The sequence below is a fragment of the Lepidochelys kempii genome, chromosome 4 (genome assembly GCF_965140285.1).
Source record: "Lepidochelys kempii isolate rLepKem1 chromosome 4, rLepKem1.hap1, whole genome shotgun sequence".
NCBI lineage: Eukaryota > Metazoa > Chordata > Testudines > Cheloniidae > Lepidochelys > Lepidochelys kempii.
Genome location: NC_136383.1, coordinates 1834406 through 1849437, shown reverse-complemented (window position 1 = coordinate 1849437; position 15032 = coordinate 1834406). Strand labels below are relative to the sequence as shown.

The window sequence follows — 15032 nt, the reverse complement described above, 5'->3', positions numbered from 1 at the left end:
CTGCAGAACCCAAACCACCAAAAAAGAAAATCAACCTTCTGCTGGTGGCATCTGACTCAGATAATGAAAATGAACATGCGTCGGTCCGCACTGCTTTGGATGGTTTTTGAGCAGAACCCATCATCAACATGGATGCATGTCCCCTGGAATGGTGGTTGAAGCACGAAGGGACATATGAATCTTTAGTGCATCTGGCACATAAATATCTTGCGACGCCGGCTACAACAGTGCCATGAGAACGCCTGTTCTCACTTTCAGGTGACACTGTAAACAAGAATCAGGCAGCATTATCTCCTGCAAATTGTAACCAAACTTGTTTGTCTGAGAAATTGGCTGAAGTAGGACTGAGTGGTCTTGTAGGCTCTGAAGTTTTACATTGTTTTATTTTTGAATGCAGTTTTTTTGTATAGAATTCTATATTTGTGAGTTCAACTTTCATGATAAAGAGATTGCATTAGAGTACTTGTATTAGGTGAATTGAAAAATACTATTTCTTTTGTCTTTTTAAAGTGCAAACACTTGTAATAAAAATAAATATAAAGTGAGCACTGTGCACTTTGTATTCTGTATTGTAATTGAAATAGATATGCTGGAAAATGTAGAAAACATCCACAAATATTTAAATAAATGATATTCTATTATTGTTTAATAGCGCAATTAATCATGATTTTTTTAAATTGTGCGATTAATCACAATTATTTTTTTTAATCGCTTGAAAGTCCTAATTTTTAGCCTGTGTATGAAAACCTGGGAAACCCAAGCTGCAAAGCAAAGGTAGCTTGTGCCTTAAGAATCTGCCAGCCTGTTTATCACTCAGGGTGAGAATTTGCTAATTCATATCCAATCTATTTAGTATATAAAGCTTAGTTTGTGATTTTTGTTTATTTGCTAGGTAATCTGCTTTGATCTGTTTGCTATAATCACTTAAAATCTGTCTTTTGTAGTTAATAAATTTATTTTTGTTTTAATCTAAACCAGTGAGCTTTGACTGGAGTGCTTGAGGAAAAGCTCTGCTTGGTTACCACAAATGTGCATTGTTTTCTTCACATTGAGGGAGAGGCAAATGTGATATTTAAACCCATATACTGGCCAGATTTGACCAGGGCAGGATGGTACTGCTCTGTGGCCCTAGGCTGGGAAGCTGGCGGTTAGAGAGCCTGCATGTAACTGCAGCTGGGTGTGTTCCTGCCTGTATGTATGCTGGTGAAAGTGCAGGCTGGAGAGCTTTGCAGCTTCTCACAGCAGTACAGTGGGAAAGGGAGCACAGGCTGGTGGATCAGAGGGCTCAGTGGTACCCCAGTTCCAGGTGGCATCCCATCACAACTTAGTCCCTAGCCCTGGCCGCAGGGCTCTGAACCCAGTCGGAGCCCCTGGCCACAGCCATGGTCAGGGGTCTCTGGCCCCAGCCAGTCCCCCTGGCCCCGGCCGCGGGGGCTCTGAGCCCAGCCGGGGCCCCCGGCCCCAGCCCCGGCCGCGGGGGCTCTGAGCCCAGCCGGGGCCCCCGGCCCCAGCCCCGGCCGCGGGGGCTCTGAGCCCAGCCGGGGCCCCCGGCCCCAGCCCCGGCCGCGGGGGCTCTGAGCCCAGCCGGGGCCCCCGGCCCCAGCCCCGGCCGCGGGGGCTCTGAGCCCAGCCGGGGCCCCCGGCCCCAGCCCCGGCCGCGGGGGCTCTGAGCCCAGCCGGGGCCCCCGGCCCCAGCCCCGGCCGCGGGGGCTCTGAGCCCAGCCGGGGCCCCCGGCCCCAGCCCCGGCCGCGGGGGCTCTGAGCCCAGCCGGGGCCCCCGGCCCCAGCCCCGGCCGCGGGGGCTCTGAGCCCAGCCGGGGCCCCCGGCCCCAGCCCCGGCCGCGGGGGCTCTGAGCCCAGCCGGTGCCCCGGCCCCAGCCCCGGGGGCTCTGAGCCCAGCCGGGGACCCTGGCCCCAGCCCCGGCCGCGGGGCTCTGAGCCCAGCCGGTGCCCCGGCCCCAGCCCCGGCCGCGGGGGCTCTGAGCCCAGCCGGGGACCCTGGCCCCAGCCCCGGCCGCGGGGCTCTGAGCCCAGCCGGCGACCCTGGCCCCAGCCCCGGCCGCGGGGGCGCTGCAAGCCGGCTTCTAGCAGCAGGGGGCGCTGCAGCGCGCGAGCTGCCCTCGCGCCACGCACCTACAGCGGCGCGCGCCGCCCCATTTCTGTGGCTGAGAACGCGGTTGCCCTGGCGACCGGGACAAAGGGCGGCGCCAAGCCCGGGCCGGCGGGCGCGGAGCGGGGCCGGCGCTCAGCATGGCGGGCCGGCAGCCAGGTGGGTGCAGGGCCCTGCGCGGGGCGGGACCGGGACCGGGACCGGGACCAGGACCAGGACGTGCAGCCGCCCTGCCGGGGAGCGGCACCTTCCCCCGGCCGCGCTGGTGCTCCGGGTGCCGCTGTACGGAGAGCGGCAGCGACTGGCCGTGCCCAGCCTGACCCCCGCCCGCACCGGGGCCGGGCTCGGCTGGCCCCCGACGCGTGCGGAGCTCTGGGGCAGGGCTTTGCAGAGCGCCATTCATGGGCCGCCAAAACCCGGCATTAGTAAGTAGGGCTGTCAAGCGATTAAAAAAATTAATCGTGATTAATTGCACAATTAATCACAATGTTAAACAATAATAGAATCCCATTTATTTAAAGGTTTTAGGATGTTTTCAACTTTTTCCAATATATCTGTTTCAGTTACAATACAGAATGCAAAGTGCACAGTGCTCACTTGTTATTATTTTTGGTTACAAGTATTTGCACTGTAAAAAGACAAAAGAAATAGTATTTTTCAATTCACCTTATACAAGTACTGTAGTGTAATCTCTTTATCTTAAAAGGTGAATTTACAAATATAGAATTATGTACAAAAATACTGCATTCAAAAATAAAACAATGTCATATTTTAGAGCTTGCAAGTCCACTCAGTCCTACTTCTTGTTCAGCCAGTCGCTCAAACAAGTTTGTTTACATTTGCAGGAGATCATGCTGCCTGCTTCTTGTTCACAGTGTCACCTGAAAGTGAGAACAGGTGTTCTCATGGCACTGTGGTAGCCGGCGTCGCAAGATATTTACGTGCCAGATGCGCATGCTTCAGCCACCATTCCAGGGGACATGCGTCCATGTTGATGATGGGTTCTGCTCAAAAACCATCCAAAGCAGTGCGGACAGACGCATGTTCATTTTCATTATCTGAGTCAGATGCCACCAGCAGAAGGTTGATTTTCTTTTTTGGTGGTTTGGGTTCTGCAGTTTCTGCATCTGAGTGTTGCTCTTTTAAGACTTCTGAAAGCATGCTCCACACCTTGTCCCTCTCAGATTTTGGATGGCACTTCAGATTCTTAAATCTTGGGTCAAGTGCTGTAACTATTTTTAGAATTCTCACATTGGTACCTTCTTTGCATTTTGTCAAATCTGCAGTGAAAGTGTTCTTAAAACGAACAACAACATGTGCTAGGTCATCATCCAAGATTGCTGTAACATGTAATATATGGCAGAATGCGGGTAAAACAGAGCCGAAGACATACAATTCTCCCCCAAGGAGTTCAATCACAAATTTATTTAACAGATTATTTTTTTTAACAAGCATCATCAGCATGGAAGCATGTCCTCTGGAATGGTGGCTGAAACATGAAGGGGCATACGAATGTTTAGCGTATCTGGCATGTAATTACCTTGCAATGCTAGCTACAAAAATGCCATGCAAATGCCTGTTCTCACTTTCTGGTGACATTGTAAATAAGAAGAGGGCAGCATTATCTCCTGTAAATGAAATAACCTTTGTTTGTCTTAGCTATTGGCTGAACAAGAAGTAGGACTGAGTGGAGTTATAGCCTCTGAAGTTTTATATTGTTTTGTTGTTGAGTGCAGTTATGTAACAAACAAAAAAAATCTACATTTGGAGGTTGCACTTTCAGGACAAAGAGATTGCACTACAGTACTTGTATGAGGTGAATTGAAAAATACTATTTCTTCTATCATTTTTACAGTGCAAATATTTGTAATTAAAATATACACTTTGATTTCAATTACAACACAGAATACAACATATATATGACAATGTAGAAAAGCATCCAAAATATTTAATACATTTCAATTGGTAGTTTCTTGTTTAACAGTGAATTAAAACTGTGATTAATCACAGTAAATTATTTTAATTGCGATTAATTTTTTTGAATTAATCACGTGAGTTAACTGTGATTAATCGACAGCCCTATTAATAAGATCATCCAGCTACTTGCAGGAAAGCATCCCACATGGCGGAGAGTTGTTCTTGGCTATTGCTGTTAAGGTGTGTACGATTCTTTCCATGGGGGCCCAGTTTACCATGTCTGTGCTCCAGTCTTTGGTCCCCTTTTGGATTTCCATGTTTGTAGTGCTAGTCTTTCAGCAATTATTAACACTCTGCTTAGCCAAAGTTTTTCACTTTATTCAGCTTCCAATTAACATCCATTAGGTTTCAAATTACCTGTTTAGCTTGTAACAAATTTTATTTGATCGGAAAAAATTAACTCTGCCATTCACTTCTGCCTGGTGTAGGAGCCTTCCCAGAGTACATGTGTTAAGTTAGCACCTGCTGAATCATGGCACCAACCTTTGTCTGCCTTAGCAGCAGCTGTTTCGATCAGTTGGAGAGGGGTCCAATGCATACTCTATATGATTTTCGGATGGATTAAGCTTAAATGGAGATCTAAGGAGCACTGGCTAAATTTTGTTTCAATTGGTTTCAATCCTAGTTCCTCCTCTCATTTCTTTTTGGGGTTTTCATGTTTATTTCAAATTTGCTGGCCCTGTGTGCATATAGTGTTGCCATAGATCTTGGCAATCTGGATAATATTTGGAGGAATGAAAGCAGTTCAGGTGAGTCAGGTTAGCTCAGGCATGGGGCCAAACAGATGGGAGAGGGCATGTCTAATTTGGGAATATTGCCACTCCTTCTTAGGCTCTAGATTGGACCTCAATTTTAATATTGTAAAAGGGAGGAAAGTGCCATGTTAAATTGGCTGATGGTCAAAATTCCTTTCCTAAGCCAATCTGGCGAAATGATGGGGTTGCCTACTTGTTACGGGGTGCACTCGCCGCTGGTGGAGCATCTTCCCCAACCTGTTCAAGTGAGAATCTACCTGTAAAATTTGTTCCCACATGAAGGACGATCAGTGGATTCTTTCCCGCTCCCCTTAGGATCCTCTTCAACCTCAGGTCCACATCCCATATCTTAGCATCTGGAAGGCAGCACACCCTTCTATTCTCTGGATTAGCTCTGGTTACAGGCCTGTCCATTCTTCTCAGTAAGGAGTCCCCGATCATGTAGACCTGCCTTTTCCTGGTGATGGTGCGATTCTCCGGTCTATCCCCTGTTCCCTCTGGCTGCAAGTTCTTTCCATTCCTATTGTCCCTTGTAATCTTCTTCAACCCATCCTGTATCCTTCTGGGGCTCATATTTGGTGTAGTCTCCATTGACTCTTCCCCTTTTCCTTTAGGACTAGCCGCTCTTCTCTTCTTCCTTGCCCTTCCATCTTCAGTGACCACCTGCTGAGCCCCTTCTTCATTTTCCAACTCTGAAAACCTGTTCTTGAGCTCTATTTCTCCTTCACTAGCCCGTCTTTTCCTCTGCCTGGTTCTCTTAGTTACATGCTTCCACTGTCCATTTTCTTCACCTCAGAGTTCTTCGGTCCTGCTTCCATCTGCAAGTCTGAGCTTTTCCCTTCAGCCGCCTCATGTCTTTGCTCCATAATCCACTCGAACCCCCTTCTAAACTCAATTAGACTTTCCACCTGCATCTCCAATCCTCGGATGTTTTCTTCCATCAGCTCAATCAGACGGCACTTCATGCAGACAAAACTCTTCCCAGGTATGTCTTTTGGGTCTCTTGATGTCAAAGAAACCATTGTAATTAAGTGACCTGATAGAGATGTTTTGGTCATTGCTGTTCACTGCTTTCAAAAAATGGAACACAGAGATAATGTGTGGATTGAAACAGGCACCATTAGCAGTACAACTGACAAGCATCGCTTCATGCCTGTACATGCAATCTGTGATGCACTCACTCCTGATTTCTGCAGCATATTTCCTGTTATACGTGCATTAACAGCTTGTGATTTTGTGTTATCCCTGTTTGGTATTGGGGAAAAAAATCTGTTTAATGTTGTCAAAAGAAAGGGAGCTTACTGCTTCAGAGATCTTGTCAAATTGTGAGAGTGATGGACAAGCTGCAATTTCTGCAGCAAGGAAGTTGGTAGCAGTGCTGTAAGACCAGAGCGAGCGAAAAAGGAGACCCTGAGACCTACATTGCTTGCGCCTCAATCTAGCCATCAAAAAGGACAGGTCACTGGCCAGACTCCCACCATGTGAGGATAGTTCTGAAGAACAAGTCAAAAGAGCATGTTGGCAAACAAAGATTTGGACACCTTTGCACATAGGTAAGCCAGATACTGGATCACCAGTGCAACATGGATGGGGAAAATGGAGATAGTGAACTACTTTCTGAATTCAAGGGCCCGATGGCATCTGAGCTTCTACAACACCTTGTTTGTGCCTCTGCCAGTAGAGGTTACTCCACAATCATCTGTTCTGACTACAGGCGCAATCTTCCCTGCACAGAACTGCACACTGCCACAGCAAGGAAGACTCTCGAATCCCATGCACTCTCCACGGAGACCATAATGATGAACTAGATAATGACTAGAAATGTCACAAGCGTGATTACGTTTTAATGGTACCTGTACACATTTATTATTAGATTTTGTTTTACCCTTTTTGTTATGATGCTTTGAGGTCACAAAGAAATCTAATTTTATGTCTTGAAAATAATTCATAGAGTCATTAAACTAACAAAAACAAATGCTAATATTTCAACACGTTGATGATACCATTGTTTATCCCTATTTCTATGGTGATGGCACCACTTGACAGCTCATGTTAGAGTGGACATAATAAGCTTTCAAATAGTGTATTGTGTGTAGAAAGGTACATTAAGTCTCCCAAATTGGTGGCGCCTGCAGCAATGAATGTGTCTTGGTCTGGTTAGCAGGATGTTTGCTGTGCGAATATTCTGGTTTAGTTTACTAGGGGGTTGTCAGGAAGGAAAAAAAATGGCTCACGGTAAGGCACTTTTCAGCAAGCATTTGAGGGTTGCCAAGAGACCATGCCAGAATGGGGAAAAGCCTAGGGACCCAGGAGAGCAAAAGGATCCTGACGTTTAAAAAGGAACACTCTCTTAAGAATCATAGAATATCAGGGTTGGAAGGGACCTCAGAAGGTCATCTAGTCCAACCCCTGTTCAAAGCAGGACCAATCCCCAATTTTTGCCCCAGATCCCTAAATGGCCCCCTCAAGGATTGAACTCACAACCCTGGGTTTAGCAGGCCAATGCTCAAATCACTGAGCTATCCCTCCCCCCCGAAAGAGAGGTGGGAGTTGTTTGGGGGAGCCAGGCTAACGCCCAGGCACTTGCTGAGGTATCTGAAGAAACTAGGCCTGCCTAGGTTATCATCAGGGGATGGTAAACCTTTAGGTGAGTTACACAGGAAGTGTTTGATGAGAAAACAGCATACATAGAGGAAGGAATAACGCCTGAATGTTGCACTGTCTTGACTCTCTCCTTTTCTGCTTGAACAGTAAATAGTGTTCATTTCTGTCCTATATCACGTCTGGTACAATGTTACATTGACCATGACTTTTGAGAAAGCGTTCCAGCAGAGGGCAAGCTTTTCCATCAGATACTAGACACTGAGGTGTGGAGCTACATTATTCCACAGCTAAGGTTGTAAGCCCAGTTCTCCATGTGCACACAAACAACTGTGTAACTTCTTCAGAAGATGTTTCTTTCCTCCTCACGTTTTTCATGTTCGGTTTCTAACCCAAGGAGCTGGAGGCTCATCATTTTTGCAATAAGAGACTTTTTAAAAAAAGCGTTCTTTCCTTTTTTGTAAAAGCTTCCAGCATGCATTTGTTTACTTAATAGATACAAAATAGAATAACTGAGAGAAGAAGGACATTTAGGAATGTATTTAGTAGTACTTTTGAGACTTTGGGCATAGGACTATTTTTACTAAGGCTGCGTTGAAAATTTTAGAGCTAGGTCCGATTCTCTCTATTGTTTCACCTTGTGGAGTTATTTATTCCTGTGCAGAACTGGTGTGAAGTGCTCCCAGCTCAGACTGGTGGTGCTTTGCACACACTTTGCACAAGGCTAAAGGACTCCTCAAGATGCAAGGCAATCCCACATTTTTTATTTCTGGAAGTTATACTAAGGTCTCTGTGGAGATTATGGGCCTAATTTTTCTCCTGCTCCATGGGTCTAAGTCAAGAGAAACCCCATTCCAGTCAGTGGAGTTACAACAGCATAACACCAGTGTAAGCATGAGGAGAATCCAGCCTTGTGGCCATTAGGAGTAATATGTATAGTGGCTATTGTGTTTGCAGGTTCCATGAGAGCCTTAGCCATGGTTTGTGTAACTTACAAACTCAGCTGATGGATGATGGGAGCTCTGTGAGGTTGTTGGCTGGAGCTACAGTCTCAGCTGAGTACCTGAAGGAAGTGGGGAGGGGGGTGCTCACCACATGGAAACAGGCACCAGAGAAGCTGGCTTCTGCTTAAGGGCAGGGGCCTTGGCTCGGTGCTTGTCAAAGCCAGAAAGCCGCTCCTAACCCTCTCCTCCAGTGAAGAGGAAGCCTGTCTTTACACCAGTACCTGCCTTAGGCTGATCACAATTATGTGACCCTGTTCTCAGATATCACTCTGTGAAAGCCAGGTGCCCTTTCTTTCAACCTCCATATTCACAGACTCTCAACCCACTCCAGTCACCGACCCTCATCTCTTCAGTCACAGGACACTCCCCAATCCAGCATGACCCTGCCACTCATTCCTCACCCATGCTGGACCATCCAGCTTCGCCCCCACCCTGGGGATGGCCCTGCTCACAGAATTGGGCACCTGGATGATTTTACTTGCACACTGGTCGTGCTCCCTGCAGCAGAGGCTGACTGAGGATGATGCAGCCGTCAGAAAGAGCCCACTTTGGCTTTAGGATCCGAGTGGAATGTGCAGAGCTGGCAGTTAGAAAAACAATTGGCAGGATTCTCTCCCCCTCCCCGGCCCCTAAGCTTTGCTTGAGTGCAGGGGGGAATGGGGCCCAAGTGGTGTCTTAGCCCAGTGCCAGCCAGCCCCAGCAGAAGCTATAGCTGCTTGGGGCTTGCTCAAGCATTACAGCTTTTACGTAAAGTTCTTAACAAGGTCAGCTGGTGCAGGAACGGTTCTGCCTCCCTCAACCCTCCCGTCAGAGAATCCTCTTACACCTGGGGAATTCTCTGCCAGTCCTTCCCAGCCAGAATCTGTTTTCAACAACACACTTCCCTGTTGAAGTGAGGTTCTGCTCTGGAACGCGACCATGCAGAAATGAGAGAACCTCTGCAGGGCTCCCTCCCTGTTGATTATCTCTCTCTGATTTCCATATCAATTGTCCTCAGTTTCTAGGTAAAACATATAGCTCTGGCTACTCCCAGCTGCTCAGCAGAGAAAACAGATTCTGGCTGGGAAGGACTGGCAGAGAATTCCCCAGGTGTAAGAGGATTCTCTGACGGGAGGGTTGACCGCTTATATAAATTAATTAAAAAGGGACATTAATGCTGAATGCCACAAAAGCAAGTCTAGGGACCTCATCTCCCTAGGATAATGCATACGTCGTGGCCAACAAGGTGCAATAAGGACGAGTCTCCTCTCTGAACTTTAGGTTTCCTTGATGGTGTGAAATGCCACCACCCACAACAATAGGTGAGGGAACTTGATGGGCCAAGGGACGATAGGTAGCCCCCGGAGTCTCCCCCGGAGTCTCTGCCATCTATTGGCCAGCTGGAGGAGAGGGGTGCTGATTGGCCAGCATTCCCCACTTCCCAGGGTGCAGGAGCCACGTGGAGCCTCTTTGAGCTCCGTTCCAGCAGCCCACCCTACCCCCTGAACTAGGAGTGGGAGCCTGGCCTGATCGATGCTGTGGGTGTAGCCAATTGCCTGTTTAGGGGGTCTGGAATGAATTTTTCTCCCATAGGCCAATTGGCAGAGGATCAGAGAGGTTTTTTTGGCCTTCTTTGCAGCACCTGCAAGCCACAGTGGGTTGAATAGGAACGTGCTTAGCACCTAACTGCAGTACTGAGGTGCTGGTGTTTACTCATCGCAACTTGCGACTGGTTTCCAGTGCGATTAATAGAACAAAATGAATGGTTTCTAGAGGTAAAATATCTGGGATTTAGGTGATGGGCTTATGTGATAAGATGAGTCCTTGTGGCCTTTGTGGGCTGAGATCAGGACTTGTGGCCGACATGGGCCGAGATCCTTATCCTGCTGCACCATCTGTCCCCCTCATGCGGGGGAGGGTGCTAGGACTCAGAGAACTGAGTCCTGGGGAGTGGGCTGAGGAGAGCCTCGTTATGGGCTATATGGTAAGGAGCCCTGTAACCCCCAATTTAATGCCTGGTATAGGTGATGGGTGGGTAGCGCCCCTTTCTTGTTTAATAAAAGTTGCGGCCTGCCGTTTAATTCCATGCATGTGTCTGTCCTCACTTTGCCTCTACGTCCATATCAGTTGTCTTTGGGCCACATGGAACACATATGCAGTCATTCACCTGTACAGCGCCTAGCACAACGGGGCCCTGATCCTTGACTGGGGTCCTTTGGTGCCACCTCGATAGAAATAATCATCATTGTTCATGTAAGTGGGAGGAAATCCTGACCCAGTTCTGCTCTCCAAGCCTGTGAGACTGGATATCACAACGCTCTGTCTGCAACTAGTCTGCTAATACTGTGGTCATAACCTAGGCATCACTTTTCCAAGTCTCTGGGCTACAGGGAATAGTACGACATCACAAGCGTAGATGGAAGAAGCAGGGAGAGTGATATGGCACTCATGCCTCCCAAGCAGTGATTCATGGTTGTTGGTCTCCAAAGGGAAAGGTAAGTGTTTTTTTAAAAACACCTGATTCCAGCACTGTAGTGATCTCAGGAAAATAATTAAGTAAACCTCTCATTTGAGTGAAGTGGGGGAACAGTTTACATGTTTTGTTGTTGCAATTGTCTAGCTGGGCACAGATTCTGCAAGGCTGGCTTAATTGTGCAAAAGTGCATTTGGAAAGTTGTCTTTGTAGAAGAAAGGGTTAGCAACTTCCTTTTAACGTACAGCTTAAATGGTGTAGAAATCAGCTAGGAATTGCAAAGAAATCCCACCATTGCAATACCAGAGCTCTTTTCTCCTGCTTTGCTCTTCTTACATGCCAGGCTACTGCCTGGAATGAATATTTAAAGCTGATATTTATCAGTTTGTAAAAAATAGTGTTTGGTAGCAGATTAAAAGGATGTGGAACAAATGAGAGCCTCAGCTATAAAGACTCCAGTAGTGGTGTTGAAATAATAGTGTCTGAAGAAATTAATTATAACAACTCACACCATCTGCAGATTTGCTTCTGTTGAGGTCCTCATAATGCATTGTTTCCCAATAATTACACAAGTATGGTATCATTTGCTTCACTTCTGCCTTTACAACATACATCATTGGCCCTGGATTTTTCCTGTTTCTCAAGCATCCCAGTTCTGAAAATGGCACTATTCCTTTTGTACTTTGTCTTGTACAGTTTATATAATACTGCTTACCTAAGGCTCTGAAAAATTCCCTTGAAGTTTTAGTTAAAGCACATAATAGATTATTAGACTTAGCCAAAGAAGGACTTGTACATTACCGTTACATCCAATGATAATTTCCCCTTGTTGCTCATGTAACCAGGGTTGAAAGTGAGCCGGAACGGGCTGGTACGGCTTATCATTAAGAACCCACACCGCCCGTACCCAGCCCCCATTAAAGCGCTGCCATGGCAGCACTTTTATGTCCCTACCCCTTTTGCCTCTCCCTGCTGGTAGGGTCCGTACTGGCAGAGCTGCTGCTAGGGGAGGCAAAAGGGGCAGGGACATTAAAGCGCAGCAGCGGCAAAGGACCCTGCTGCGCTTTGAGGTCCCCACCCTTTTGCCCCCCCCCTCGCCCTGGCCCCGTTCCGGTAAGTGTCCTGAGTTACTTTCACCCCTGCATGTAACCCTTTTGCTAGGTGGAGCCAGCAGCAACCGAGGCTGGGTTCAATATCTCGGGGCTCCTTTCCATTGATGCAACACAGAACCGGCTCGCGCCCCCACCCTTAACCTGGGAAATTTACACACCATCCTTGGTGCCTCAGAGAGGCAATACTTTCCCTCTTGCAAGCACAGAGTCTGAGTGTAGAAAAGAAACTTAATAAAAAGAGGGAAGTAATTCAGGAGTTAATTTGGGAAAACACCGCAAACAGGGTTCATAAACATAAACCATGAATAAAAGACCCACCCCCAAGTAAGTTGGGCAGTGTCCTTTTCTCCTCAGGTTCTTACGTCCAGCAACCCAAAAGTCCCTTTCAAATTCCCGACCCTTCTCTGCACCCCACTCACAGTTGCTGTTCTTGGTCAGTGCAGACCAGAGTTCAGAGGTGCATCTGCAGAGTTCACCTCCCCCCCGGGTGGGGGTAAAGAGGCATCTTACTCACTCCACTCACTGGCAACCTGCTCTCGCCGCACCCCTCCACCAGCCACCCTGCCAACCGCTCTTCAAGCCCCTCCACCGCCCCCTGTGGGCCACTTGTCACGCCTCTCTGCCGCCACCCTGCTGATCACTCATTTGCCAGCTGACTGTAAGTCACCTTCTGCCTCTCTGCTGTGACCTCTGCACATCAGTCTCTCAGTGATTTTTGGTTCTTTTGCAGACTGGGCAGAAACACAGCCCCATCTCAAGTGATTTCAGCTCTCAGTGATTTTAGCTGTTAGCAGGCAGGGCAGAAACATAGTCCTACCTCAACTGGTTTCAGCTCTGATTGAGCATTTAAAATAAAAAAAGAGGCTCCTAATGAAGCCTATTTAGCTCTATTCTTTGAACAGTGAAGAAGAACAGGTTAAGCCAGTTTAGAGAGGAGCCCTGGGATGTGGTGGGGAGTTGTGCAGCCTCCTGACCATGACACCAGGACTCCTGTCCCCACCCCTTTTACTTTCATAGGGCTCTGACATTCGAGCCCCTGCTTAATGAGGTTCTTTCAACTGAGGGTGCCCCCCCTCATTTGGGACAGGTTAAGCCAGGGGTTCTCAGACTGGGGATTGTGACCCCTCAGGGGGTCACGAGGTTATTACCTGGGGGGTTGCGAGCTGTCAGCCTCCACCCCAAACCCCGCTTCACCTCCAGCATTTATAATAGTGTTAAATATTTTTTTAAAATTTTAGTGTATAAGGGGGGGGTCGCATTCAGAGGTTTGCTGTGTGAAAGGGGTCACCAATACAAAAGTCTTAGAACCACTGGGTTAAGCACAGTCCTGCTTTCCTGTATTCCTATAATAATTACCACATTGGTAACCATACTTCACTACCCCTGCATTCAGTGCTAAGATCATTTGTACTCAACACCAGCCAAAGTTGATCCTTTGACACAGCTGTAAATGATGAATATGTAAACAGAACAGGAGCAAACTGTATTTACATAAACATATCCATAGTCTCTTCCTCTCCCAGCTAGCTGTCAGGGAAGTATTCATTCAGACCCTGCTTACAGTTGCATGGTTCAAAGAAATATGTGAATGTTTTTTGTTACAACAATTAATCACAGGGAAGTGTGAGAGATGATGTGTACATTGCACTGTAGTTACATTCAGGATAACTACTAGGAAAACATACCCAAAGCTGTCCGATAACTAAGGCTTAAGTAGTTGGACATGCTTCTTTTCCCTTGCCAGTTATTTTATAGAGAATAAAGTATAGTCATCTACTTACAATGAATGCAAATAAATGATAGCACAGAATGCAGGCATTATCCAGCCTTTTAATACCCACTTTGTTTTTGTTTTCTTTGCAGTTTCTTACTTCTGTTCATATTCAAGTGACAGGTAAGAAAAAATAACCTGGCAGGCATCTGGAAATGCAAGTACATAAGTCCTCTTCCTCACTCAGACAGAGCTCCCAGCATACCTAATGGGAGCTTTGCCTGAGTGTGGACTGCAGGCCTGGCTCCAAGGGGATTCATGGGGCTGGGGCTAATGTCATAAATATCAGGAGGAAATGTCTCCTGCAGATGAGGGAACTTGAATGAGTAAATCAGTTATGATGGCACAACAACATTTCTTACAACGCTGATGTGCTTTTGGAGGTCTGTGTCAACTGGTTATTACAAGAAATAATGTAGGAGAAATTATTCACATTATTTCAGTGTATCACCTGCAAAAAATAAATCCATTCCATGATATAGATGCTTGTAATAGTGTGCAGGTATGTGGCGCTGACCCTGAGCGCCTTGTGAAAGAGCAACCTGTGAATCCAGGAGGTTTAATGTAAAAGACTATTCTGTCTCAACTAGAAGAATCTCTTACCAGAAATTCCCATGCATACAAAACTGGAGATGTGCTAGTTTTGATTATAATGCCCACATAAAGAATAGAAATGCATTCATTGTATGCAGAGGATTTGGGCTTATTTATTTTAATTTGTAAAAAATCCCAAATACTAGACCGGTATAGTCAAATTCATTATTTCTCCTGTCAATATGACTGCTCATGTGCTTAAAGTTACAGACTTATTTAAATCATTTGCTGGGCTGGGACTTCAGAGAGTCATTTTCTCCTGTTTGTGGGAGTCTTTCACGTGACAGCAGAGGAGAGAATGACATTTTTTTAAAAACAGGAAAATGTGATTCATAAAAAACACAAAAATTGTGAGTGGAATTCAGGGGCAGGAGTGGGACATGAAAATACTTTTAACTTATTTCTTTAAAGTGTCTACATTTCAAACTGAAGGTGAGATGTAAATTACAGCCATTCTGTCATTTTTAACAAACAGCATACAAGCAGAAGGTCATCTTGGTGTTTTTCATGCTTCTTGAGAAGAATCTTTGCACAGAACATACTTTGTGAGGTGATTTGATTCTTAGGAAAACATAAAGTATTACAGTCAGACTTTCCTTATAATCCACTGGACATAGTTAGAAAATGGATCTAGGCCAACGTACTATATTGTGGAT

The 15032-nt window shown here is 46.6% G+C and overlaps 1 protein-coding gene across 1 annotated transcript in view; it reads left to right on the top strand.

Annotated features, from left to right (window-relative positions):
- Positions 1 to 2347: 2347 nt before the first annotated feature.
- The window catches only part of SPMAP2L (sperm microtubule associated protein 2 like), a 28373-nt gene continuing 15688 nt past the window's right edge, over positions 2348 to 15032 (top strand). Inside the window, exons 1-2 of the mRNA XM_073340188.2 lie at positions 2348 to 2535; positions 13875 to 13905. The gene's annotated coding sequence lies outside the window, so the exon portion shown is untranslated. The remainder of the gene's footprint in view (positions 2536 to 13874; positions 13906 to 15032) is intronic.